The sequence below is a fragment of the Gopherus flavomarginatus genome, chromosome 6 (assembly GCF_025201925.1).
Source record: "Gopherus flavomarginatus isolate rGopFla2 chromosome 6, rGopFla2.mat.asm, whole genome shotgun sequence".
Lineage (NCBI taxonomy): Eukaryota > Metazoa > Chordata > Testudines > Testudinidae > Gopherus > Gopherus flavomarginatus.
The window spans coordinates 39,192,747-39,217,335 of record NC_066622.1 but is presented as its reverse complement, the minus strand read 5'-3'; the positions used below and the strand labels follow the sequence as shown (position 1 = coordinate 39,217,335).

At 45.8% G+C, this 24,589-nt stretch overlaps 1 protein-coding gene across 1 annotated transcript in view; it reads left to right on the top strand.

Moving 5' to 3' along the window:
- Positions 1-17,546, top strand: part of ATG7 (autophagy related 7) — a 252,195-nt gene extending 234,649 nt beyond the window's left edge. The window contains exons 10-11 of the transcript XR_007774995.1: positions 8,443-8,613; positions 17,363-17,546. The gene's annotated coding sequence lies outside the window, so the exon portion shown is untranslated. The remainder of the gene's footprint in view (positions 1-8,442; positions 8,614-17,362) is intronic.
- The last annotated feature ends 7,043 nt before the right edge of the window (positions 17,547-24,589 follow it).

The following is a 24,589-nucleotide window of genomic DNA, read 5'->3' as shown; positions in this document are numbered from 1 at the left end:
CTCTCTACTTTGTGGTAACACTAACTGCTTGACTAAGATAGGCATTTTAATTTATTTTAAATAAAATATTAAAAATAAAGATCTCTAACTAAAATATTTTGAGTAATCTAGCAGACATGCCCATAACACATACATAATGCCGTATTGCTAAGCAAATGTATGATCTTGATTTGTATCCTTTCTCTTCTCGTCACACTCCCTTATTCTACCTTCCCCTTTTCCTCTTCTTTAGTTGTGCCATGTCTCTGTTTAGTCTCTTATCTTGCAAAAACTTAAGCAAGTGATTAACTGTAACTTATCTTTGCAGGATCAAGGACTTAAATTTTGAGCTGTCTGGGAGGGGCGCGTGTCTTTTGATTTGTCTGTGAAGCACCTTGCCTGCTCTTAGGCTCTATATAAAGAATAATAGGAAAAGTGAAATCCAATCTCGTTTTCATGGACCGGGTCAGTAATGTTTCCTTCTCCTCTTCCACACCTCCTTCTCTTGCACTTAGTATTGTGTGAATTATCTTATTTATCTTTGATTCATGCACCCCTGCCAAGAGTAGACAGTGCTGCAGGAAGCTAATTGGTGCTCCTGAGGGTGCAGGATGGCTTCTCATTGCTCTAGTTTCCAAATCAAACCAGTATGGGCTGGATGTGGGTGTGGAGGAGCACATCAGGAACTGCTCCCAGCTAATGGAAACATGCCTAACTTAAGAACTGAGTGGTTCCAAAACCAGTTCAACCTTGGTGGAAATTAACCTTTGGATTGTGTTTTGACAGCTTGCACACTGATGCCCAGTTACAACTTCACTTTTTTCCTCAGTGATTACTGGGTTGAAGCACTGTCCATTCATTGGGGGTAAAATATGAATGAACATGGGGGGAGAGGGGAAATAATAACCTACATTTATATTTTAGCCAGGACTCCCTCCCAAATTAGTGCAAATAAAGAGTAAAGGGATTCTCTTAAATAGATTTGTTTGGTTTGCATGGCTTTTAATTTTTGTTTGGTTTTTTTTACATATTTTTAACTCTCTGAAGTCTCCCTCTTATACAGTAGTTCTCTAGGAGTTGCCACTTCCTCAGGAATCTATGACTCAGAGAGTGTATAAATAAAATGACATCACTGCCAAGCTTTGTTTGGATTGCCCGTTTCCTAAATGGAGACTCTGTTGTTCTAACTTTAATGCTTGCCTCAGTTGTTGTTGGTTTTTTAAATAGTAAAAGCATCCTTGCCAACACTGACTAATATATGTTCAGTGCAATTATCTTTTTGAATCCTTTAAATCACCTATTTTGAAGTTCATTTAAAACAGTAGATACCATACGTTAATTCAAGATATTATTCATGACGAAAATAATTGTAACGCACAAGATATTGTTGTTACACAGTATTCCTAATATACTGCCAATGTGCAATGGGGGAAACAGCTGAGTGTGAGAGCATAATTTTTTTCCATTATTATTTTAACAAACAATGAAAAGAAAAACAATTGTTTCTTCTGAAACAACTTATTTTTACCATGGAAAACAAGCAATAGCTCTCTCTGTGGATAAGTGTCATCCAGTAGGTAGAGGCTTCACTTTTTATGTCCTATGCTTTAGCTTCCCACTCAAATATTTGTAAATATTTCTACCTCCCTGCTCCCAATGAGCATGCAGCCTCAAACCACTGAAGGGTAAGAGTTAGATCCCAATTGTATTTTTCCTGAAACCAACACTTTTTGGTTAGAACTACCTTTTAATACACCATTGAAATAGACCCAAAATACATCCTACTTCTTTGCTGAGAGTCACAGGTGCATCCAGGAAATGAGCTGTTCTTCCGTAGGATGCCTGTCTGCTGCATTCTTCTGAGCTTAAGGCCAAATCTGCACTTCTTAGTCAAAATGCCCTGTGACACCACTGCAAAATGGGGCCATCAGATTATCAAAGGCAATTTGCTCATTGTGAAGAGTTAGATTGCTTGTCCAGGTCATTTTATTCACTGCTTTCAGGAAAGAGCATGTTGCACTGGAGTAACATGCCCTGATTTTTGTTGTAGAGTAATTAAACTGTGTTTCTTTGCTTAAACAGCAGCAAAAAAATGCAATTCCAGGAATAGATGGACTTTAGTAAGACAGAGCCTATAACTATATCCTCTGACTGTCCTCTGATTATGTCAGTTCTCACAAACTAGGAGAGGCTAGCCTGGTTAGAGCTTAATAGGTGACCTCCAAAGTAAGCCCAGGTGCTCCTTGGTGGTGGTCTTTCATCTGAGTGAATCAGGACTTTACCAAACCCTAGCACAGTGTTAGGAAGAACTGTGCTGTCATAGCAGTCATCTTTCAGATGAGAAACAAAACCTAGGACCTAAAAAGATTCCCCTAACACCTTCTGTAATGGAAGGGGGCAGGGCCAGCTCTAGGTTTTTTGCTGCCCCAAGCAAAAAAAAAATTTGACTGCCCCCACTCCAGCCCTGGGCTCCCCCCCGCACTGCCCTGCTGCCCCAGCCCTGGGCTCTCCCCACCCCCACCTTCACCCCCTGCTGTCCCAGCCCTGGGCCTCCCCCAACCCGCACCCCCCTGCTGCCCCAGCCCTGGACTCTCCCCCCACCTGACCTGTACCCCCCTGCCATCCCAGCCCTGGGCACTCCCCCCGACCTGCACCCTCTGCCACCCGAGCCCTGGGCTCCCCCACACACATACCCCTGCTGCCCCAGCCCTGGGCTTCCCCCTCCAACCCACACCCCCTGCTGCCCCAGTCCTGGGCTCCCCCACCCGCACCCCCTGCCACCCCAGCCCTGGGCACCCACCCCCACACCCCGTGCTGCCCCAGCTCTGGGCTCCTCCTTCCCCCCTCACCAGTTCCCCCCCCACACACACACACACATGCACCCTGCCGCCCCAGCCCTGGGCTCTGCCCCCTCCACTCACACCCCCTGCCACCCCAGCCCTGGGCTCTCCCCCTCGCACCTGCACCCTCCTTCTGCCCCAGCCCTGGGTCACTGGTAACTTGCTCCAAGGGTGGAAATTTTGGATGTGCACAGAACACAGACAGGATTGGTTCCCATATGGTTACAGAACTGCAGTAAAGTGAAACAATTTTCAGCTTGTGTGACTGGAGGATATCTGGATGCATATTATAAGACTGTTCTCCATAAATGAGGCAAAGCTGAGGTGCCTTTATTATTCTTTTGTTCCACTCTTTCTGTCTATGGGGAATTTGCCAATGCCATATCACTGTCTTCCTTTTAAACAAATAAAACTGGAGAAGAAAAAAAAAGCAATGGCTGTGGAAAATAGCAATTCCAGTCCTAAAAACCACTCGGAAGCATTTCTTGCTCAATTTTATTCTACTTTTTCTACAGCAAATTTGATTTGGGAGAAATGAAGTAACAGCTGCCCAAATTGAGCTTGAGCACTCCTGAATTTTGAGCTGTTCAAATCTGGAAGGCAGGTGCTAGATCCCCTTTCTGAATAGTAGCTAAATCTGGAAAGGAAAAGTCAATTTCTGCTTCCATGGCTCAGAAGTGGAAATCCTCCTAAGTGCCTGGTACTGTATCTAAAGCTGCCAGGTCCAGAGCCTCCCCTCCCTTACTTTTCATTTTAAATTCTAGTGGGATCCATATACCTCCCTTGCTAGGCTTCAGATAGAGAGGTGCACTGTCCATTTAGTCCACCCAATTCCTTCTTTGGGGGCTGCAAGGTGAGGTCACACCAGTATCCCTAAGCCAGTCTGGGGATGTCTTCTGAAGGTAATATCTGGGCCAAAGCCTTCTACTCCTTGGGCACACTTGTTCCCCATTCACAGTGCCACTCCGCTCTAGCAGTGAGCTCTCCATTCCGGGCAAGCTGTAGCATGAGGTTTCAGCTGTCATACTCCCTCCCCCTCTCTTTCCTGTTGATAGCAGCCAAGGAATTGCTGGGAAATGTAGTTCTTTCCCTGCTCCAGCGCTGGCTCTATAGGCAGGGAGCTAACCAAGGAACTACAGCTCCCAGGGCCCCCTGTTGGTTGTCAGATCCCAGGCTGGATCCCTTCCAGTTGCCGCCCCTGCAAATTGGCTGTCTACCCAAATTGCTGCTGCAGTTTCTCTTCTGTTCTTTGCTGTCTGTCAGACTATCATGTAGGGTTGCTGTGTTGTCGTTAACAGAAAGAAATCTTAACAAACAAATTCAAACTGCTGTATTCCACTCCAAAGGTGACTGTTTTTCAGTGATTGTTGAAGCAATAGTTGCATATTGTCATTTGCACTGTGCTTTAGTATCCTTTGAGATGATAGGTGCTAGATCAATATAATAATCTGATTATAGTTTGGTCACACAGATACGAAACAGTGCTAAGTATTTTCTATTCTAAATAAGAGTTTGGTAGTTGAGGTGGCTACCACACAGCCAGGTTAAAGTCTAATGATACATTTCCTTAAATCCTCACCTATCCTCTTCCCAGGCATTTATTGCAGGCAGTGCTCACTGCAGATATTTTCTAATTTCACCCTTGGATAAGCACCTAGAAAGTTCAGTAGGAAGGAAGGAAGATATGCCTTGACAAGGACAAGGAGGTTTTATTGTGTATTAATGTGAGCAGAAGTTGCTCCTGCATGTTGGGCTACTGAGCCTCATCAGCATTTGTGATTTTATGTACAGCAGCATGTCAGCTCGTGGAATGAATGAACAATGTCAATTTTGCAGTTTTAAATCTGCCGGGCAACACAGTATATGGAATCCAGTCAAAATATTATTGCTGACACCGTGATGTGCACCATGCATAACTAGTGCTTTCACAAATCCTAGCAGTAAAGTACTCTAGTTTTTTAGGGACTGTAGTGCACTGAGTGGGAATGCAATTGCATCAACCAGCTCAGATCCAGCTTGACAGACTTCAGATAGGCTTCTTGGAAATTGCTTGTTCATGTATGTAGGGATGAGAAGGGGAACAAGTCAAATTATGCTCGTGATAAAATTATGTTGTGTACAAATAGAGTTTGCCTATGTTGCTGTTGATGTTCTAGCACTGTTACCAGCAGGCGATAGTATCTGTTACTTTACTTAGCTGCCTCATAAAATGGTAGCAGCTGGGGATCATGCATAGAATCTGAGGGGGACTAGTGTCAAGCACCTGGATGCCTAAAAATGAATTGGAAATGGAGACAGAAATATATATTAACTTGGGATGCTGAAAATGAATGTGATGTAAATGTCATCTGTATCTTGCATGTAGGAGGCAATCTGTCTTCCCACTATGACAAACTGTGTTGTGCATTGTTTTTAAGCATGACCTACTAAGATTTAGTCATTATATTGTTCTTCAGTGTTTTTGAACTCCTGAATGATTGTGACTTCAGAAAATTTCTCAATCAAGCTATTGTACACTGGTACTAACAGTTTTGAGATAATATGAATTGTTCACTTCTGTGACTTGTAAAGATATATTTGTATTCAAGGAAACTTTATCATCTCCAAAAGCAATTACAGAGTTGGGGAGCCAGCATAGCCCAGTGGATAAGACAGTGGACTATGAGTAAGAGACTCTGCCTCCTGTTCCTGATGCTGCCCCTGACCTGCAGGGCAAGTCTACCCATCTTCACATCACTGTTTCCCCACCCATTCTTTGTCTGTCTTGGGTTTTTAACCTGTAAGTTCTTTGGGGCAGATACTGTCTCTCACTGTGATTTTTATAGAGTGCCTAGCACAATGAGGCCCCAGTCTTGGTTGGGACATCTAGACATTGCTGTATTATAAATAATAATAGTATAAATATATCTCATATCTAACACAAGTCTATTAATGCCTTTTAATTAACTCATTTTGGCCAAGATTTTCCAAAGGGACTAATGATATTAGCTGCCTCAATTTGTGAATGCCCAACTTGAGACACCTTACAGGTTCTTGATTTTCAGAAAGTGCTGCTGAGCACTCACCTAATGAAAACCAGCCTTCTTAAAATGGGTCTCAAGTTGAGCAACCAAAATCAATAGCCACTTCTGAAAATTCTTGGCCTTCTCTTTTATGATTCAAAGAGGAGCATGATCTCAGATTTGAAGACAATCTTACCATTTAGCATGTATTTTAAAAATTGCAGTCTGTTTAAAAGAAGATTGAATAAATGAACCTACTGTTAACTTTTATTATTGATTCCTGGTTTGTATTGCCGTTTCTGTTGCTTAAGGTGTTCTGTTCTCTGGATGATGCTCTTTCTGGAGTGGTCAGGGAGCTACAAGTAATTAATCAAATGAAAACTGAGGAGCTGCAATAGAATTTTTGCTAGCCCTCAGTGTGTAAAAGTACTAGACTGTCATGTTGTTCATCCAGGTTATATTTCGTCATCTTAAAATCATTGAGTGAGTTGAATCTCTTAAATGATTGGGCCAAACTCATCTCTAGAGTAAGTTGCTTCAACTCCCATTAAAGTTTTTGGGATAAATTAATTGAGGGTGTAAATGTAAATGTAACTTGCTCCAATTTGGCATTCATGTGAAGAAATAATGTATTTCCCATGGCAAGGGGACAGAAAGGGTGCAGCAGGAAAGATAACTAACAGGAACTTATAAAATCAATCTCCCTTTCCCACTCCACACGTTATTCCTACTCTGATTCTGTTCCTTTTGCCACCTCTGCATACACCTTACACTCATTTTCCATAGCCAGTGAATGCCAAATTGGTGCAAGTTACACCACTTCAACACTTACATATATTTTTGACCCACTGATATCTCATATGTAACTTGCTTTGCAATTAAAGTCACCAATTAATTTGGACCACTGGCCAAATTGATCCATCTCCACTGACGTCAGTGGATTTAAGCCAAGAATGAATTTGGCCTATTTTGTTTGAACATGGTGGGGCGGGATGTGAGAAGGTTTGCTGGAAAACTCTGCTTTTCAAAGCAAAGAAATGCCCTTTCTAGCTATTTTGGTCTGTGTTAGAGTTTTGAAACACTATGCCCAGGAAAAATGAACAGCCAAAGAAACCTGTCTACATAGATCAGGGAAAGTGTTAGAACCTTTGAAGGAGCAACCTTGTGAGCCTGACTGCTGTTAGCACAGTTTGCACAAACATAGTTAGATGTTGTCTGCTCTCAGAGATGATCTCGTCTCACTGTAAATCTGACAAAGAGAAGAAAACTGAACCCGAGTCGGTGAAATCCTGGCCCCATTAGCCAGGGTTTCAACTTCAGTATCTATATCCAAGCTATGAATTTTCACCATCAAGTAATTCAAAATGGACTTGGAGAAAATCTTGACATGGGGCTTCTCTTTAGGGTTCTTGTCCCTTCAAAGGAAAAAGCTGGGTCCCTCAGAAGGAGAAAGCCGGCATGTTGACTTTGACAGTGACAAAGCAGAAGGAATAAGTAGCAAGCACAGATCCTGAAGATGCGGGGGAAGGGCCAGGCTGGTGTTTTCAACATATTCGGTGTTCCCCTTCCTTGTGGTTGATTCAGAGGCCAGTACTTCCTCTCACCAAACATAAACATGCTTCCAGAACACCTGCGCATGTCTTTCCTCTGTTGCAAGTCAAAACATCAATTATTTTTATATACTTAAAATCTAAATGAGCAACTTCATAAATTCCTGAAAGATACATTTGGCTTGTGGTAACTATAAACAGTCTATCACCTAACACAGCATACAAGGATCTAGTGCTTACATTCAGAAATTCACATTCATCATCCTCACTTAACAACCTTTTCTCAGTCGGAGTTTTTTTATAGAAATATATCATTCTATATCACATCTATATGAGAGAGAGAGAATAATAGTCCTTGAGTAATGATATGTTGAATGATTGCTAGATAATTAACTACAGAGATGTAAATAAGGTGTGATCAGCTGTAATATGTTGGAATTCTTCAGATTTTATCAGTATTTTATAGCATAGCTGATGGCTAAATGTCCCCCAATTAACCTTGTGAAAAAAAGAAGTATGGAAGAAATTGATCTTCATAAAAATATGGCTGAAAACAAAGTGGCCACTTATTTGCCAAAGCAACAAGGGAACACCTTCTTCGAGTGATTGTCCCTGTTGTATTCCACTGAGAGTTATGTGCATGTGCCATGTGCATAACCATCAGTGGAATACAAATAGGGACTAAACATCTTGAAGAACCTCCAGTTACAGGCAAGTAACCTCCTCCTCTATCAATGTGCACACAAGAGCTATCCAGACTGAAATCCTTCACTCCTTCAGCAGGAGGCATGGGTCTTCAGTGTACTCACTGAGATTATTTCATTGGTGGAAGAGGCATATCACCAAAGTGCCAAGCACTTCTGGAAATAAGGCCCTTTTTACTTAGGTGTTAAATATAACCTTTGGTTCAGTGTATATGATCTACCCTAATCAGCTACTCCTTTCCCAGAGTTATACACCCTAAAAGACAAAACTTCTAATAAAGCCTTCCTGGCCAACAGTATAATCTGCCTCACAGTCTCCACCATAACTGGATCCCCACTAATCCTTCCTCTTTCTTCCCTCTTCTAGCAGGAAGACAGGAGATATAACAAAGGGGCAGAGTGGAAAGGAAAAAGAAGAAACATGCTACAGAGAAGAAAGAGCCAGGAGAAAGAACATCTGGAGTAGATAAAGAAGGACATCAGTCGTGAGAATCATTATCTTCAGTCTTTGCCCCAGACACCAGGGACAGTGGACCAGGTAAGCCCCAATTTGGGGGATTCCCCACCAGATGTGTTACCAGAGGTTTTGGGCAGTTTTGGATCCATTTATTTTCTTCTCATACTTTTGCTCTAGAGCCTTTTTTTCAGTGAAATGGTTCTTCCCTCCCCCACAAATCCCTCCGCATGGTTGCTGGTAGGTCTCAGCACATTCACACCCCCGCTATGCCAAGCTATTCTGGGGCCTAGTCCTGACTTCCTCATCTGAGTTCCCCCCACAAGTTGCCCAAGCTCTGGGGCTTTTAAAGATCTCTGCGGCCCAGTTGAAGCAGTTTCTGTGCTCTGCCCAGCCAACCAGTCCTGAATCCCCCAGGTCAGCCAGCTCTCTGCTTTCTGCCCCTCCCTTGCAACAGCAAAGCATCACTGCACACTGCCCACCCCTCACATCAAACACTTTAGATCAGGAGGGAAGCACTGATTATTTGTATCTAGAGAGAAATTAAACCTTCTGCACCTGTGTCCTGATGGATCCTCACACAGACGATATTCCTGCAGTACCAGAACCCCTTATTCCCAGGACCTGGCTGCCTTGGAGCTTGAGGTTGTGAGATTGCAGCCTAGTGAGAAGGTTTTAAAGAGAGCACCTCCTCACTTCAAAGGCCAGGCAGCTTTGTTTTGCATTGTGCATTTCCTAACTTCGCTGTGGGACCTGATGGACCAGCATTTAATTCCCACTTGGGCCATATATCTTGTAATTCACAACCTGGAAGAAGATCTCAATGTATATGAAGTAGGTGATAGACCTCTGACTTAATTTTCAGCTGTCAAAGAGGGTTGAATTGATTTGATGTGAGGCAGGTTCAATTATATTGATGATATGGGAATGAAACTGATTTTTCTGATGAAGGAAGAGCTGATTGATTTGATTTGCTTGGAGAGTGGGGGATATTTAATGAGAGGATGGGAGTTAACTGCAGGAAGGAGCAGCTTTTCCAAATGTAAATAAGTGCGTGAATATCCCTCCTGCCTTAATTGACTTCTCTTTTCTTAATGATGTGTTTAGTGGCTGTGGGAGGGTCCATTATTGGCTCGACCTTAAGCATTCCCTCAGGCATTTCTCACACTTCCTCTGAAAATTGATAGGGTTCAGACATTAGCCAACAGGGTGAGGCTATAGGAGAATTTTACCATCCTTTTATACTTCCCTGTATGTCCCAGGGGAAAGTGTTTGTGTGTTGGATTAAACAATACGGTTGCACAAGTGTAAATGAAGGCACTATTTGACCAAGGAAATATTTTTACTACAGAACTGCATCATCCTGAAAGGACACAGTTTGCCTCTCAAGTTCCAGATGAATTTATAAGCTGGCAGGACGCCTGGCAGGAACAAAAGCATGATTTTTTTATTATAAACTCAGCCAGTTTTGCCATGGAAGTCTCTCAGATGCAAGAACCTCATGTTTTTCAAAGAACTTCAGAATTTCTTGACACCTGAGCACTTGACCTCAAAACATTAATGCTGCATTCAATGTGTCATTTTTGCATGTAATTTTAAACCATATTTCTGACTGACCCACCTTGTGACCAGAAAGGAAGTTATGGAGAGAACTGGCATAGAACACCCCTCTGAGGGTTAACTAACAGTACTTTGGAGACTATAGTGAGACAGAGTGGCCTCCCTCTGAACCAGAGCATGAGGGACCACTACGCTCCCCCTGGTGGACGGAACCAGCCCCGCCCTCCTGCCAGAAGCAGAGGGGCATGACTGGAAATATAAAAGGCAGGCCCTGCAAGTCAGTTGGCGGGAGCCGCCGAAGGAGGCAGATGTCTCCCAGCCACTGTTTGAGCAGGAACCTGAAGAGGATCCCTGCGGTACTGAGGACTTGGAGGAACTGCCAAAACTGTCTACCGACAGGGACCCCAAGAAGCTTCCTGAACTGCCACTTGCTGAATACACCGAGGAGATGGAGGTAGTGTTGGCAACTTTGTAATATTTAAAAACCAGACACTCCAGCAGGAGTGCCGGAACCTCCCCTTTCCTCTGAGGACCCCTCCCCCCCAGACCTCATCTCTGCCCCGTCCCTTCCCCTGAGGCCTTGCTCCTGCCCTATCCCTTGCCCCTGATGCCCCACCCCCATTCAGTCTTCTTTCCCTCTCCCTGTCGCACACTGCTATCAGGAGCGGCTCCAGGCACCAGCTCACCAAGCGCGTGCCTCTGGCAGCAAGCCACAGGGGCAGCCTACCGGTCGCTGTGAGGGTGGTAGTCAGGCTGCCTTCGGCGCCTTGCCTGCGGGACGTCCACTGGTCCCGTGGTTTCGGTGGCAATTTGGCAGCAGGTACGCCGAAGGCACGGGACTGGCGGACCTCCTGCAGGCACGCCACCAAATCTGCGTTACCAGCGGACCGCCCACAGGCATACTGCCGAAAGACGCCTGAGCGCCATGCTTGGGGTGGCAAAATACATAGAGCCGCCCCTGCTGCTTTTCCCCTCTGCCCCCTTCCCTGCATGAGTCAGGGGGGAATTGCCTGCAGAGCCAGGGCTGGGAGCAGCAGCCCCCCCAATGAAGGTCGGAGGTGGCCCTGGCTGAGAAGGGGCTGGCGTAGGTGATGACTTGGCACCTCCCCTGCCCGCAGTAACCGGACTGGGACCCAGTGGAGTAGGGTGGACCATTACCCCTACTCCTTGCTGTCAACCTCCCCTAGTGTTCCAGCATGCCCATCTCAGGCCAGGAGGTCTGTATTAGTCTGCCTGATCTAGGACAACAGGCGAGAGTCTATTTGGTGCCCCACCCTACCTGAGGGCCTGAGCCTTTCGCCTATTGGGTGTTCTGCCCTACCTAAGGGCCAGAGCCATAAACCGCTTGTTGGCCAGACGCAGCAGCACAGAGTGGCCTCCCTCCACACCCAAATCTGAGGGACCACCACAGACACACATTAGTACACCTAGTCTGTAACTTGAGGACTTTGACTTTTAGAGTTCTCAATCTTGTACCTTTAAAAAAAAAAACAGTTACCTCTTGTAACCGTTGTTCTTTGAGATGTGTTGCTCATATCCATTCCAGTTAGGTGTGCACGCGCTGCATGCACAATCATTGGAAAGTTTTTCCCCTAGCAGCACCCGTTGGGTCAGCTGTAGAGCCCCCTGAAGTTGCGCCTTCATGGCGCTCAATATCTGACTCTGCCAACCCAGCGCCTCCTCAGTTCCTTCTTGCCAGCTACTCCAACAGAAGGGAAGGCAGGCGGGTTTGGAATGGATCTGAGCAACACATCTCAAAGAACAGCAGTTACGAGAGGTGAGTAACTGTTTTTTCTTCTTCGAATGATTGCTCAGATTGATTCCAATTAGGTGACTCCCAAGCCTTACCTAGGTGGTGGGGTCAGAGTTAAGAAAATGCTGATTGCAGCACCTCTCTGCCAAAAGCCACATCGTCTCTGGCATGCCAGATGATGGCATAGTGAGATGTGAAGGTATGCACCGAGGACCAAGTTGCTGCCCTGCAGATTTCTTGGATCAGGACCTGGGCCTTCATGGAGTGTGCCATAAGAGCTGGGGCACGTGCGAATGCACAACATGATCATGGAGAATATTCTTTGAAGTGAGACCAGGAGCCCTTTCATCTGGTCTGCCACCGCTATGAACTGGTTTGACTTTCTGAACGGCTTAGTGTGCTCGATGTAGAAAGCTAGGGCTTGTCGCGCATCAAGGAAGTACAGCCTCTGCTCACAGCTACTGGCATGAGGCTTAGGGTAAAAGATGTGCAGGAAAATGTCCTGACTGGTGTGGAAGTGTGACGCCACATTGGGGAGAAAGGCTGGGTGCGGCCTGAGTTGCACCTTATCCCTATGGAAAACCATGTAAGGTGGGTCAGAGGTGAGGGCCTTTAGCTCTGACACCCTTCTCGCAGACAGAATAGGTTCCATGCAGGAACAGGCTGCCGGATCTGGGGACGTAGGTGGTCCAAATCTTTGGATTGGCAAAGACAGATTGACCAGACACTGCTGCGTGGAAGGCCAAGATGGCAGCTAGGTGTACTCTTATGGAGGATGCCACCAAGCCTGCTGTTTCAGCTCCTTGATGTTGATATATAGGGAGAGCTCGTCCTGTGACCACAGGCCCTGTGTATGGAGGTCCCCAAGATGTGCACCCCATCCCAGAGCCAACACGTCCGTAACCAGAGACAAGGAAGGTTGAGGGTTGTGGAAGGGGACTCCTTCGCACACCACTTGGGGGTTGAGTCACCAGTGGAGGGACACGAGGACCTGCCCTGGCACCGTGACCACTGAGTTCAAGCTGTTGTGCCCCGGGTGGTAGGCCAAGGTGAGCCATGCCTGCAACGGTCTGAGCTGCAGCCTGGCGTGTCGGGTCACGTAAGTCCAAGCAGCATGTGGCCGAGGAGACTCGGGGACCCCCCTTGCTGTTGTGATTGGGAATTGCTGGAGGTTTTGAATTATGTCCATGATGGCTTGGCATTGGGACTCCAGCAGAAGGGCTCACGCCTGAACCAAGTCTGACACTGCCCCAATGAATTCTGTTCTTTGGGTCAGTTTCAAGGTTGACTTTGCCAAATTGAGGAGGAGACCCAGTTGCTCAAAGGTGCACCTGACCAAATGGATTTGGGACTGCATCTGTACCTTGGTGTGGCCCCTGAGCAACCAGTCATCAAGGTAGGGGTCTACTTGCACCTGCTGACGACGGAGGAAAGTAGCCGCGACCGACATGCACTTGGTGAACACTCGGGGGGCTGGTGAGAGGCCGAATGGTAGGACAGTGAATTGGTAATGGTTGTGGTTGACCATGAAGCGTAGGAGGCTTGCAACCATGAGGTGCACCTCATGGCGATACTAGAGGACAAGGTGCATGCCACCGAGTCTGCAGCGTCCAGTGAGGCCTATAAAGAGGTCCATGCCACTGCCTTGCGCTCCTCAACTATAGCTCCAAACTCCTCCCTGGACTCAGTTGGCACAAACTCCTTGAACTTGAGCCTTTAGTTCCAGGAGTTGAAGTTATATTGGCTCAGAATTGCCTGAGCTGGATCCCCCCCCAGTGGAGTACATCTTACATCCAAACAAGTCCAGGCATTTGGCCTCCTTGGACTTAGGCGCTGGGGCTTGTTGCCCCTACCTCTCCTTTTCATTTACTGCTGCAACCACCAATGAACAAGGCTGCAGGTGCATAAAGAGGTATTCATACCCCTTTGAGGGTATGAAGTACTTCCTCTCAATGCCTTTGGCAGTGGGAGGGATGAAGGCCAGGGTCTGCCAGATGGTCTTGTCATCGACCTGTATAGTTTTGATGAGAGGCAGAGCCACCCTCGACAGACCTTTGGAGCCAAAATGTCCACCACTGGGTCCTCTGATTCCACCACCTCCTCGGCCTGCCAACCCATGTTGCATGCCACTCTGCAAAGGAGGTCCTGGTGGGCATGGCTGTCTATGCGAGGCGGTTCGGAGACGGAAATGCCTGCAATGGCCTTGTCTGGGGAGGAGGACAAGGAGGCTAATGGGGGAACAGGGTCCTCCTGTCCCTCCTGCTCATCGGGAACCTCGTGATCTGTCTTGCTGGCTGGGCCAGGCTCAGGAACCAGAGTTGGAATTCAGAGGTGGCCCATCAGAAGCCTTTAGACTAGGTGCCCTGGGCCTGGTGGTACGCCCACGGGGTCCAGAACAGCCACTGTGCTGGTCTCGCCACTGCATAGGCCACGGCCCTGCCCCCACCTCAGAACATCCACAGTCTGACCTGTGTCGGCCCCGCTCTGAGTACCTAGATCCTGCCTCTGAGTCCGAAGACCAGGATTGGGACTGCAAGGGCCAGGGTGGTGCCGAGCGGAGCTGATCTGGCAAGCGGTGCTGTGAGGCTGAGGAGCAGTGCTGCAATCTGGAGCTGCACGGGATCGCTGAGCGGCATTGGTGCCGGATCTGGGACCTGCTGCGTGTTGGGGACTGACGTGTGGATCGAGGTTGTGACCAGGAGCACTGGCGTGACCTGGTGCAGTGCCACAAGTCCGACTGGTGCCGCAATTGCGAGCAGTGCTGGGACTCTGAGCGGTGCTGAGGGTCGGAGTGTCACTGGTTTGCCTCAAGACAGTGCCATATGATGTGGTACTGGAGGCTTGGTATGAATCATGGGTGACCTCGGTGCTGTCATGGCAACGAGGTTCCTTGCAGCCACAAAGGTGTCCGGGGGTAGATGGTGGCTGGTTCCAGAAGGGTGGGCCTCTGGGACGGAGAGCTGCTCCTCCCTTGCTTCCGGTGCTGCTTCTGCACCGGGGAGTAGGAGCGGTGCCAGGTCGATCCTGACGGTTTCAGCACTGGGGAGCAGCAATGCCTCGGGTCTCTGCCAGAGACTGTCGCCAGGGCGCTGTGCACCGAAGAACTCAGCGCTAGGTCCTGCCACGCCAGTGGAGGCTGGGGTCTATGTGCCGCCTCCATAAGTTGCTGCTTGAGACAAAAGTCTCGCTCCATTTTGGTTCTGGGGCAAAACCTTTTACAAATCCTGCACTCATCGGCTAGGTGAGCCTCCCCCAGACACTTCAGACAAGTGTCATAAGGGTCGCCCATTGGCATGGGCTTGAGGTGGGACTTGGGCCTGAAAGCCCTCCCAAGAAAATGCTGTTGGGATGGAAAGTAAACCCCCCAGCCTAACTGCCAAGTACAACACTAACTAAAAATTAAACTAACATATAACGAACAAAGAACAAACTAGGCTAGGGAAACGTGGTAGAACTCGCTGAGCAAGACGCCATAGTTCCAACAACCATCACTGGTGGTAAGAAGGAACTGAGGAGGCATCAGGTCAGCAGGGTCATATGTTGAGCGCCATGAAGGCACCACTCCAGGGGGTTCCACAGCTGACCCAACGGGTGCTGCTAGGGGAAAAACTTTCTGACAACTGTGCACGTAACGCATGCACACCTATTTGGAATCGATATGAGCAATCACTCGAAGAGCTAAAATGATTTCAAGTTTGCTCAGGTCACTTCTCATTCAGGACATCTCTTTTAACATATGGTCCAAAAGCCACATCTTTATTATTATTAGGAACTCATTGTGCTCTTCCTGTTAACCAGCGCTTCTAGTTGGACAAGCTATTTCTTTATACTTTCACAAGATCTAATCCATTCTTTCTCCAGAGTCAAAGGTGCATACACTACAGAACAACAGCTTTGTTCAAGTTCACCTGAAGACATTATTATTTTGCTTTAAAATAAATAGGATTACTGGTTTCAGTTACCCATTTGCTAAAACAGTCCCAGTGGTTAAGAAGTGGCTTCCCTGATCTTACTTTTCAAATTCCTAAGGGAGATATGGAAGCTGCTAGGGAGCTGAGATGTTTGCAAATACTTGATGAAAAGTTAGCAGTTTTTAGAGGAAGCAACAAGCAAAGGCATTCACAGCACAGGAGAGTGACTTGGCTTTGACATTCTTTGCACGTCCTGTGTAATTGGTGATAGTGTGTATGTGCTTTAAAAAAATAATAAATAAACCAATAGTGGTTCCTGCCAACTGACTAAGATTGTTAATTCCTCAACCCCATTTCTCATTTTAATTAAGCTCATTTTGAAATGTAAAAGATGCAAAGAAAAGAAAAATAGCAAAATAGCAATAACGTAGAAGAGAATGGATCGCTCAGGTAATCAATGATGAAAAAATGGAGAGTTTTCACCTCTGGGTGGCCAATTTGAATCAGGCCCTGGATCAGCAGAGATTGAAAGTTTTTAGTTAGAGTATGTCTACCCTGCAGCAATCAGGAGATGTGATTACAGCACATGTAGACATACCCATGCTAGCTTTGATCTAGTTAGCCTGAGTAACAATAGCAGTGAAGCCATGTTAGCATGGGTGGCAGCTTCTCGAGTATGTACCCAGGGTCCTGGGCAGGCAGGGCTAGCTAGATTCAAGCTAGCTTGGGTATGTCTGCATGTGTTCTAATCATACCTCCTGATTGCAATGTAAGGTATGTCTACCCGGTAGCTGGAAGATGAGATTCTCACTCAGGTAGATGCTACTTGAGCCAGTGTGCTAAAAATGGCTGTGTGATTGTGATGAGCTAGCCACCCAAGTACAATCCTGTCTGAGATCCTAGGTACGAACCTGGGTGGCTAACCCAAGTCACCGCCCAGGCTTCTGCAGCCACACTGCTATTTTTAGTGTGCTAGCTCAAGCAGAACTAGTGTGTATACATCTATCGAGTTGGAAATTACACCTCCCAACTTCTGTGTACTTACAGCTGCAGACATAACTCAAGTGGCTAGCTGGCGCATTTCTCGGTCCGTATCATAAAATCATCACAACTGAATCTAGTTGGCATCTTCTGGGCATCTCAATAGAGCAGGAAAGAATTAAATGGGCATGGAAACAAAATTAATCTTTTACTCCTAGATGGGATCCCTCCATGAGAGGGTTTAGGGCAAGTTGGCAGATCAGGGAATTGTTCTGTTGAGGGAAGATGGCTGGCTGTCATTCTGACATCTTTCAAGTTAGAGGGCACAGCTGAGGTGAAAAGGCCTCAAATTTAAGCTTTTCTTGGATCTCTATTTTAATTCTTTTTATGTGCTTTATTTTCAAAACAAATGCTTCAATACTTGTATCTGTATTTAAAAAAATAAAATGAAATACATGGCAGTATGCATAAGCAATCCTACAGTAACTAACCTGTGAATATGCACGATTCGTAAACCTGTCAGGCTAAATTAATGGAGTTCGGATTCCAAGGGGCTCTTATAAATATAACAAATTTTTTGCAATAGTGTCACATCTGTAACAGTGTTCCCTTCCATTTGGTGCCATAGGTTAATGAATGCACTATTTCTGAAGAAATGAATGATCTGGAACTTCCATGCATCTGACAAAGTGGGTATTCACCCACGAAAGTTCATGCTCCAATATGTCTGTTAGTCTATAAGGTGCCACAGGACTCTTTGCTGCTTTTACTGGAACTTCCAGCTGTCCAACCTCAATCAGAGCCCTGAGGGAAATGTCACCTGGAAGGTAAATTTTGATCATTATGACATACAGTGGGAGCTGGGAAGTGAGGCTGTGGATATAGTGACTGATACTGGCCAGCTGACCTTGTAGCAAACAGGCCACACAGTGACCCTTGGAGCAGAGCCAGGCTTAGGCTCCTAGGACAGAGGACAGCTGGGGCTACTGCCTTTATTGCCACACTAGTTCAGAAATATTGAACTCCCTCCAGCTCTGCAGAGGTGAAGCCTCCAGCGTCTGTATGCAGGGGCAGCTGCCATCTCTCTGTCCCTTGCTGTTCTATTTTGGGGTTTTCCCATGTTCTGTGAGTCCTGGGCCCCCCTCATCCAGCTTTGCTGCTGCACCCCAACCCTGGCCTGCCCAGCCCTCCCTGCTAACCTCACCCTTGGTCGTCTCCTGAGATGATGGAAAACCGGTGGTGCTTCCCTAAAGGCCAGGATGAGATGCCATTAAATTATTCCTTTTCCCTTGTGACCAAAGCCACTAGAGCCCAGATCTTTAGATGGGAGGAGCTTGTTCATTAGCCCCTTGCCCCACTTGAGCTCCCCTCCTGTCCTCACTCCCCACCAGCCCTCCCACAGACTGAGATTTGACTAGAGGTGCTGGACCCTTGGCATTGAGCAGCCCCGGGTTGCACAAGGTGCTGACCCACTGGCATTCTACGCTCCCTGGCATTGAACCGAGATGGTCACAAGTCCTGTGTGAACAAGTGGGTCTTGCCTGGCCCTTTGAAGGATTTGGCCATTTCCAGTGGTAACAAAGGGGAGCAGTGAGGACAGAAAACCTAACTTGTTTCAAGACTGAGCCTGATACATTTATGGAGGGAGTGGAACGATGAGACTGGCAACAGTGGCATGTAGCCAATCTCTGACTGCTAGTGGCAAATATCTCAAATGGCTGGTGATGGGACACTAGATTGAGGGGGGTGGGGCTCTAAGTTACTGCAGCAAATTCTTTCCCAGGTGTCTAGCTGGTGGGTCTTGCCCACATGCTCAGGGTCTAACTGATTGCCATATTTGGGGTTCAGGAAGAAATTTTCCCCTGGGTCAGATTGACAGAGACCCTGGGAGTTTTTTCCTTCCTTTGCAGTGTGGGGCACGGGTCATGTGCTGATTTAAACTAGTGTAAATGGTGGATTCTCTGTAACCGGAAGTCTTTAAACCAGGAGTAGGCAACCTATGGCATGTGTGCCAAAGGCGGCACGCGAGTTGATTTTCAGTGGCACTCACACTGCCCAGGTCCTGGCCACTGATCCAGGGGGCTCTGAATTTTAATTTAATTTTCAATGAAGCTTCTTAAACATTTTAAAAACCTTATTTACTTTATATACAACAAAAGTTTAGTTATATATTATAGACTTATAGAAGGAGACCACCTAAACCATTAAAATGTATTACAGGCACACAAAACCTTAAATTAGAGTGAATAAATGAAGAATTGGCACACCACTTCTGAAAGGTTGCCGACCCCTGCTTTAAACCATTATTTGAGGACATCAGTAACTCAGTCAGAGGTGAGGGATCTGTTACAGGATGAGGTTCTGTGGCCTGCAATGTGCAGGAGGTCACACTAGATGATCACGATGGTTCCTTCTGAGTCCTATGAGTCTTAATTTCAGGATGTACTTGATTCATTAAATTAAAGACAAGTATATAGAAGTGTATACTGGTTCAGCACAGAACAGGTTTGGTTTTTTTCCCCCAGCTATGGAAAGTTTTCTTATTAACTGTAGAATTTAGTTCTCAAGAAACTGCAATTGCACCACTTAGTTTCCAAGAAACTGGACTGAGGGCAGTTAAGTTGTATATTGCTTATAAAATTTAGATTAAATGTCATAGCTATACATATGGATAACAAATTACTGCAGTAGTTCAAGATGTTGAAGGTTTGACCCCTCATTGTTGAACATGAAAAGGCAGTGTTGGCTCTGTCATGAGTTGCAACACACACAATCAGAAGTATGCTGCTTGCATCATATTTGCAAAATGTGAGTAACAGTTTTCAGGATAAGCAGATTTTCAACTATTGAATACAGCAGATGTGTGATTTACTCCACTTCATGTTGACAGATGCCTTTGTATCTGTCTTTGTGTTAGAGAGAAGACAGATGTCCTGCTTGGCATTTATGAAAGCTGCTTCATAACAAAATAAAATGTAAAACCAGAGTGAATAATCCAACAGTGAACAGCCTAACTAGTCATCCTATAAGCAAGAATGACATAAAACCATTTCAGCCTATCTTATGAAGTATGTTCTTACTGGAACTGAGTAACTGCTTTGTCATAACTTAGAATTTCTCTTTCAATAGACTACTTTTGTTTCTCCACCTCTGTTGAGCTATAAATTCATGAAAATCAGCATGTTCGTTTATGATTAATCCCACGCCAGCTGTGGCTAACAGAGACACTTGTTAGTTGGATATAAATACTCCTCTGAAGTGATACACTTATTAGCAAACTATGAAAGACCATAAATTAAAGTAATATTGTATGATAAATTGGTCTCCTAATTCTACCACAAAGAGGAATGTGAGAATTTCATATTTAATGACTCCAGGAGAAACTTCTGTTGGCTATCTTCAATATGTTTTGCACTCTGAGTCCTGCACTGGGAGTGGGAAATATGGGGAATAAGCTTAAAACCAAATGCAACAATCCCTATACTCTCCTCTACAGGGCAACAGGTTTAGGACAAAAAAGTCTGTGTATGTTGCAGCTCCGTGTATTTTTTGTGAAAAGGGGATTGTTCATAGGGCATGATTCCCTCCAAGCCCAGCCCATTTTAAGGGTGAAATCTACAAAGGTCTGTTAATGTTCGTCCGACTGCAGCATTCATTCCCCTTCGTGGATGGAGCTATAGGGAAGAATTGGCGAGGCAGCAGCACTACAGAAGAGGTTCTAGTGGTTATAGTGCATTACAGATTGAATAAGGGTCAATAGTTTGGTGCTGTTGAGGAAAAAACAAGTGTCATTCTGGGATGTATTAACAGAAGTGTCATATGTAATTGTCCCGCTCTGCTTGATGCTGGTGAGGCATCAGCTGAAGGAAGCACTGTCTCCAAATCTGGGCACCACACCTTGAGAAAGATATGGATAAGTTGGATCCAGAGGAGAGCAACAAAAATGAAAAAAGGTTTAGAAAACCTGACCTATGAGGAAAGCTTGAAAGAATTGAGCATATTCAGTCTAGAGAAGAGAAAGCTGAAGGAAGACATAACAGCCTTCAAATACTAAAGGGCTGTTGTAAAGAAGAAGGGGATCAACAGTTTTCCATGTCCACCCACGGTAGGAAAAGAAGTAATTAGCTTAGTTTGCAGCAAGGGAGATTTAGGTTGATATTAGAAAAAACTTTTTAACTGTAAGGATAGTTAAGCACTAGAACAGGTTACCTAGGGAGGTTGTGGAATCCCCATCAAGTTAGACAGATACCTGTCAGGGATGGTCTAGGTTTACTTAATCCTGCCTTATTGTGGATTGGACTAGATGACCTCTTGAAGTCCCTCCCAGCCCTACATTTCTGTGCCTGCCCAGTAAGAACCATGTCTGCTTTTTTTAAAAAAAAGGGTTAAATTAATATTTAGTATTCTGGAAGTTATGCTGCGAGTCTGTTGGTAAAACTAAGTACACTGCTACCTCAATATAACATGACTCGATATAACACGAATTTGGATATAATGCGGTAAAGCAGCACTCCGGAGGGACGGGGCTGCACACTCCGGCAGATCAAAGCAAGTTTGATATAACGCGGTTTCACCTATAACACGGTAAGATTTTTTGGCTCCCGAGGACAGCGCTATATCGAGGTAGAGGTGTAATAGTAAGCAGGTCTGGGAAAGGTGGCCATTGTCATGCACATGGTAACAGGAGAGCTTCCTTCTTGCAACTGGGAAGAGAGGGAACCCTGAGTCTCATTTACACTAAGGTCCCTTTACAACACGTAGACAGTGTGACTTGCAACCTTGTCTAGATCCATTTTCTCTAGCAGGGAAGTGTAAAGAGGCCTTTGTGTTAATAAGCAGTGGGCTCAACGTATATTAATTTTGCAAATATGTAATGGTCAAATGTAGTCAGTGGAATGGGGCAAGAAAACTTATTAAATGCAAATCAATATACTTGAAAGCAGAAAAATCAAACCTAATCTAGGAAAAGACACTGAGAACACCTCTGTTACAGTCAGTTAACCTGTCCTGAAACAGGAAAAAATGGGTGTTGACTCAGAAGCAAAGATGACATTCAATGGTGTGTACTAAATGGGTTAATAACAGGGAGAGAAAGAGACCTAGGGTACATCTAGATTGCAACCTTGGGTGTTACTGACAGTGTAATACCTGAATTGTGCTTGTAGCGAAAGAGGTTCACGGTGTAGTTGTGTGCGCACCAAATGGCCCTGAGATCTGGAACAGTGGATCCATACGTACCCATGGATTCCATTGACTCTACGAGGCCCGAAGGCAGCACTTGCTATGCCCCCCACATGGCTGTAAACATCTCCTCCCTTCCCACACAGAGAGAACACATATCCCTGAAACACGGTGACTAGTACTCACTCTCCTCCCCCTGGACACACGGGCCTTCTTGTGCAGGGGGGAGGGACAGCTCAGTGGTTTGAGCATTGGCCTGCTAATCTCAGGGTTGTGAATTCGATCCTTGAGGGGGGCCCACTTCAGGATCTGGGGCAAAATCAGTACTTGGTCCTGCTAATGAAAGCAGGAGGCTGGACTTGATGACCTTTCAGGGTCCCTTCCAGCTCTCTGAGATAATCTCCATTCATTCATTGATGGATGTATATGTCATGGGAAAGAGCCCAATGGAACCAGATGGGAGCATTCTAGGACTGAAGGACAAGAGAGCCATTAATCCATAAATGACAAAAAAACCAAACCCACAACCAAAGACCGCTGCTCCTTTTAGATGCAGGAAAACACATTTAAGAGGAGCGAACCCATTTGAACTTCCAGTAAGGGATAGTTAAAACTCCTATTATTTTGACCTTGTTAAAATACAGTAACTCCTCGCTTAACGTTGTAGTTATGTTCCTGAAAACTGCTACTTTAAGCAGAATGATGTTAAGCGAATACAGTTTCCCAATAAGCATTAATGTAAATGGGATGAGGGACGGAGTTAGGTTCCAGGGAAATTTTTTTTGATAGACAAAAGACATTATATATACACACACAGAGTATAAGTTTTAAACAAACAATTTAATACTGTACACAGCAATCATGATTGTGAAGCTTGGTTGAGGTGGTGGAGTCAGAGGGTGGGATATTTCCTGGGGAATGCCTTACTGCTGAATGATGAACTAGCACTCGACTGAGCCCTCAAGGGTTAACACATTGTTGCTAATGTAGCCTCACACTCTACAAGGCAGCAGGAATGGAGGGAGGTGACACAATAGATGCATGGCAGTGGTTGCAAACATTCCCTGTGGAAACTGAACATAATGATGAACCCATGCTATTCCACTGGAGCGCACCACTCCCTCCACTTTCCAAAGTGCTGGGATGGGGTGGATGTGTTAGAGAGAGAGAGAGGAGACACACATTGCCCCTTTAAGTATGCTGACCCCACTTTAAATACACTGCCTTCTTAAATAGATCAGCAAGTTGAGACAGCAGCTGCTGCCATCATGCTGCCTTGATCCTGAGTCCTGTCTCGTGTCTTCCCCCCCCCCGCCGTGGAGATGGGGTAAAGGAGTGGGGGGAGGGGGACACTCTGACATCAGCATCCCTCTTCCCCGCCATCCCCTGCACAGCAAGCAGGAGGCTCCCGGGAGCAGCTCCAAGGCAGAGGGCAGGAGCAGCACTCAGCAATGTGGGGAGGGACAGCTGAACTGCCTGCAATTGATAGCCTGCTGGGCGGCTGCCGCACAGGGAACTTAGGGGAGCTGATGGGGGCGTTACCAGTCCACCCTGGTTCTAAACTCTCAGCAGCTAGCTCTAAGGGGCTGCTCTTCCTGCAAGCAGTGAACAGAGCAGGCAGCTGCCAAATGTTACAAGGGAGCATTGCGCAACTTTAAACGAGCATGTTCGCTAATAGGTCAGCGACATAACGAAACAACATTAACCAGGACAACGTTAAGTGAGGAGTTACTGTAGGTGCATTCTCTGATGTGGGACTTCTAGTGTGGAGTGTGCATGAACAGTATAGACAGCTAGTCATATCTAGAATGGCTTTATCCTCTTGGGAGGCCTTGATTAAGTGATTACTTTAGAAAACCCCTTAGGTACATATGACATGATGTTAGTTAAATATAAATTTGGATCTGTGGACAGTCAGTTTTCGCTCTCTCCCTTTATGGAGATGGCCTAGCTGAAACCAGGGGCCTCAGTTTTGGAAATAGCAGTTCCCTGTAGTGCTGGAAGATGCTGATTAGATCCTTGTTGAGCAATGGTGATATCTGAAACCAAAAATGATGACAAGAAGCAGATTCTTCTTCCTGAGAATGACTGGACCAGCCCTGGTGAGTAGCACTCTTACACAAACCCATTTAAAGTCTCTCTTACATGTCTTGTCAGAAAGTGCTAGACAGGCAGCTTTCTGCACTGGCGTGGTATTTGGATATTGGGGGAAGTCACCATTCACACAGCCATCGTGGATTTTAATTCAAAATGTGGTTACCTTTTTATCACCTGTAAGTAAGTGACAGTTATTACTCTGCTATCACAGGGATGACTCAGGATCAGGGTTAAAAGAAATCTACAGGGAGTTCTAGTGAAATCTGATCCCCCCATCGAAGAACATGGACAGTTGCTAATGGAAAAGTTGCTGGCATCCAAACTAGAACAGAACTTGGTCTGTGTCTAAATTGCCCCACCCTTCAGACTACAGTGTGTGAATAGTAGGGCACACCAAAGTGCTATGCTATAACTCTGCCATGTAGATGCTACAGGTGCAAACTAAAAGGATCCTAGTTCCCGTTAATATAGTCTTGTTTGAAGAGGGTTAAAGTGACGCGAACTAGGAACCTGTTTGTTTGAGCTTGCAGTATCTGCACAAGGGTGTCACAGCACACCACTTTGATTTATGCTGCTA